The sequence below is a fragment of the Choristoneura fumiferana genome, chromosome 13, assembly GCF_025370935.1.
Source record: "Choristoneura fumiferana chromosome 13, NRCan_CFum_1, whole genome shotgun sequence".
NCBI classification, from domain to species: Eukaryota; Metazoa; Arthropoda; class Insecta; order Lepidoptera; family Tortricidae; genus Choristoneura; species Choristoneura fumiferana.
Window position 1 is genome coordinate 4517314 of NC_133484.1, and position 4324 is coordinate 4521637.

The window sequence follows — 4324 nt, forward strand, 5'->3', positions numbered from 1 at the left end:
ATCGGGTTTTTAGGAATTCGCTAGAGTAGGTATATCTTTTTTTAACCCCCGACATAAAAATAGGGGTGTTATAAGTTATGTGTGTCCGTGTGTGTGTCTGTCTGTGGCACCGTAGCTCTAAAACGGGTAGACCGATTTGAATGCGGTTTTTTTTATTTTAAAGCAGATTTTCTAGCGATGGTTTTAGATATGTTTTATCAAAATCGGTTTAGCCGTTTTTAAGATATTGAACTTCGAAGTGACAAAGTCGGGGGTTTTACAACTTTTTGTCGGTTATGTTAGGTTATATTGAATTCAGTTCATGTTGTCTATACAGCAAAGTTTGCGTAAGTATGTATGTTTGTATGTTTGTCCGTCTTTCACGTCGAAACGGAGCGACGGATCGTCGTGATTTTTGGCATAGAGATAGTTTATAGGCCAGAAAGTGACATAGGTTACCTTTATCCCGGAAAAATGCACTCCACCACCACCACTGGAAAAATGAATTCCACGCGGGCAAAGCCGCGGGCAAAAGCTAGTCATATATATATCTATCAACACTCAGCGAATAGACTTTAGGCAGGTTGTACTTTGATTCATGTGCCACCAAGGAATCTTTTCAAAGGAAAAGTCTTTACGATTTTCCTTGTTAATTAATGCGATGTCACTTTGACGTTTACTGTGAAATGGTTCCATGGTGGCTCATGAGTTAAAGTCCTTGACTGTACTAGGCCACTATTGAACCTTACCATAGTACAAGTAAACAATTTTATTTGTCAGTAACAAATCAGTATCAGTATCTAATGACCCAAAATAGTCACAATGATAAGGTTCTGTTAATAGGAATCAAATTGGTTGACTGTACTAACATACTCGTAGTCAAAATAAAATGAGAGCCACTTTAATTTCATCAGTAAAATGAAATTAAAATTTATTATTTGGATTTAATTGAACGAAAAGTATTTGTATCGAGTTATGTTGTACTAGCTTATTTCCGCCACTTCGTCTGCGTGGATCTAGGTTTATCGCGCGGGGGCGACCTCTACTGGAATAAAAAGTGTCCTATGTTGATCCTTGGGGTTCAAACTACCTATATGACCAAATTTCATCAAAATCGTTTAAAGTGTTTCGACGTGAAAGCGTAACAGACAGAAGACAGACAGACAAGACAGAAGACAGACAGACAGAGTTATTTTCGCATTTTATTTTATTTAATAGGGAATAGGGATTACCTAGTAAAAACATTCTTTAGACAAGAACTATATTTATTTGTATTTCCATTCTACCAATGAAGCTGATGTGGCGCTTATTTTGTTTTATATACTTAGTAGGTATAAACAAATTTATGTTTGAATAAAATATCCATTTGAGTTTACTGAGCTAAGCTCAAAGATCTGTTCATCGCTGAATATTGCTTAAATATCAATTTTACTCCATCGTGAAACCTTATTTATTTACTCAGCGACTCGAGATCTTAAGCCATCGAGTATTGTCAACAATCAGGTCTCGTTAGCCCTAAGTGGAAGCGAAATGCCTCAAGTTACGATTAAATCAAGTTTCATGGAATAATGGCTTTGATTGACTTGGAGACCGATCGTATTGAGTGGGCACTTTCTATTTGTCTATACTTAGAAGGAATCTGGAGCTGAATGGGCCATAGAATAAACTGGATTGAAGTACAGCAGCATTTTTAGGCTTTAGAATTTGATATATGGGAATAGTTTTTTTTTCACACCTCTCCTTCAGAAAAGTAACTTTTCCCCCCTGACGAGAGGGAGCAAAGTGCAACTTTTCTGTTCAAGGCTTTTCTAAGTGTTTTATTGCAAACACCATTTTTTGAAGTTGATAATTGTAAAGCCACGCCATTTTCTATGCTGGTTGTTCTTTAATAATAGTCAGATATATTTTTTTCAAGTTTCTTAGTGCTCGGTGTGAAAAGTTGTATGAGCCACTCGGGAGCAAAATTATTTTCATCTTGGGCGTTAACACTTGAATCCCTCATTACGCTCAGGATTCAGGATTGTAGAATCCTTCGCTACATTCTGGATTCAATGTACGCCCTCGCCGTAATACAACATTTTGCTCCCTTGTGACACAAATAGCTTTCGTATTAATCACCGATTAGTGCAGGTAAGACCGTTAAACAAAACCGGCCAAGTGCGAGTCAGACTCGCGCACCGAGGGTTCCGTACAAATTTGTACACATCTATGAATATCCAGTGTTAGCAGAGCCCTTCTCCTAAGCAATATGTACGCAGTGTGGGGTTATTTTAGATGATTGATTACGGACATAGGCAGGCATAATAATTTAGATAGATACATAGATAAAAAACTTTATTCACAAACATGCCATGACAATAGTACGAAAACAAACAATTCACGTTGTAACATATAGAAGTTGTCACGGCACAGCCGCGAAAAGGCGCCGACTCAGCATGTGCTGCGACATTGCTGTCACAGCGCTGATATTCTGTCGGAACTAGTAGAAGTTGACGCGCTCGGTGTCTCAGACACAAAATTTTTACTCTAAGTACTGTAATTATATAATTAAGGGTTTAAATAACAAACATAACAGATATTATTAATTAATATTTTCAGACTATTCTTATTGGTCGTGCTGCCTTGTGAGCTACCTTCATGCCAAATTTCAAGTTTTCAGGACAACCAGAGGAAGGTACTTGACAGGTTTTTTCGGTTACGGCAGTTTATTATAAAACACCTTTTTTAATGACTATATCTTTTGAATACGTAGGTTAACTCAGAAGTTTGATTATTATGATTATTTTAATGCTTCAAACTGTAGCAGCCCGAAGTATTTGGTATTCATTTCAGCTTGGTACGCGATCCACACAACAAAGTGATCTGTCCTTTTTTCCTTTTGAGGTACGGAACCCTAAAAACCTACATACCTATACACCCAAAGCTGGCATCTGACCTTTACAAAAGAATTATCTACTAGGTATCTACTGCAAGACCCCACTTGAAGTTTCGAAGAAGTTTGTTAATAGAGACTGTTAGGCCTTAGTGTTGCCCTCGCGTCGCCAAGTCTCCAGCGAAACTGTATTTCATGAAATCTGTGGTCTTGACACATTTAAAACGATACTTTTTCTCATTTTATTTTTGTTTAGTAAGTGTTTTCGTTATCTTGAACAGTTTACGTCTTTCTTCGCAATATAAAGTCTGTGTGACAAATTTTACGATATTCGGTTGAGTACCGTCTTGAAATAAAATCAGAAAAAACAAACAAAACAAAATAATAAAGAAGAAAAAACATTTGACATTTATCTTTTGACGGACGGTTAAATTTATTCTATCGTACTATAATAATACCTAGTGCCATCCACGAAGACGCGTGATTTTGTAAAAATTAGACATTAATGACATTGTAATAAGAACCACGGCACGACTCTGAATGATCGTGAATGACTCTACCTTTAATAAAGCTTGAAGCTTTGTATTTGGATGCAATTTGTTAGATAGCTAAATCTAGCGAAAGGACTGGTAATTGTTATTCTGAAAATTATGTAATTCCCACGGGATAGTGTTAAGGTTCTTCGTGGACATAGTCGCTAATATCCTATTGAGATATTATTATACAGAGCATACTTATGACAACCCGATGACATTACTATAATTTGGTGATCCGCAGGTGTAATTTTGATGGTCCAGGCAGGATCACCTCTGCAAGACCGAACTCTTCAACGGTTAATAGCATCGACATAATCTTATTTAGTACGGATATACTTACACTTAGGATGACAACAAAACTGACTGTACAGTCAACAAAGAGTAGTTTCCGCCAAAAGGCCTGTATACATTATTTTAAACATATTGTTTTCAATTTATACAATGGCGCCTAGATATATCAAGTACCTATACTTACCCGTTCACAGCTTAGATTCCTTTAGTTTACTACTTTAGTTTTTTTTTTATTCGACTGGATGGCAAACGAGCAAGTGGGTCTCCTGATGGTAAGAGATCACCACCGCCCGTAAACATCTGCAATACCAGGGTTAATGCAGATGAATACCAGGGGGATTGCAGATGCGTTGCCAACCTAGAGGCCTAAGAGCTATTTTACTCTTCATAGCTTTCATAAGTATCATTCCTGATCGTCTGCATTTATACGCCATTTTATTTTCTCGGTGACAACTCAACAAAATGGCTGACTGCGTATGTAAAGTCCATTAATCAAAAGCATCCCACGTTGGGAGGAACTTTTACAACCGACGGGATTCCAGAAAAATCGGGCCCGTCGTAAAAGCGTTATGTTAACTCACGCGCTACACCGTGGAAAAAAAGATGTAGAAAAGAAACAAAGGGTTTCCTACTCGTATATTTCAAT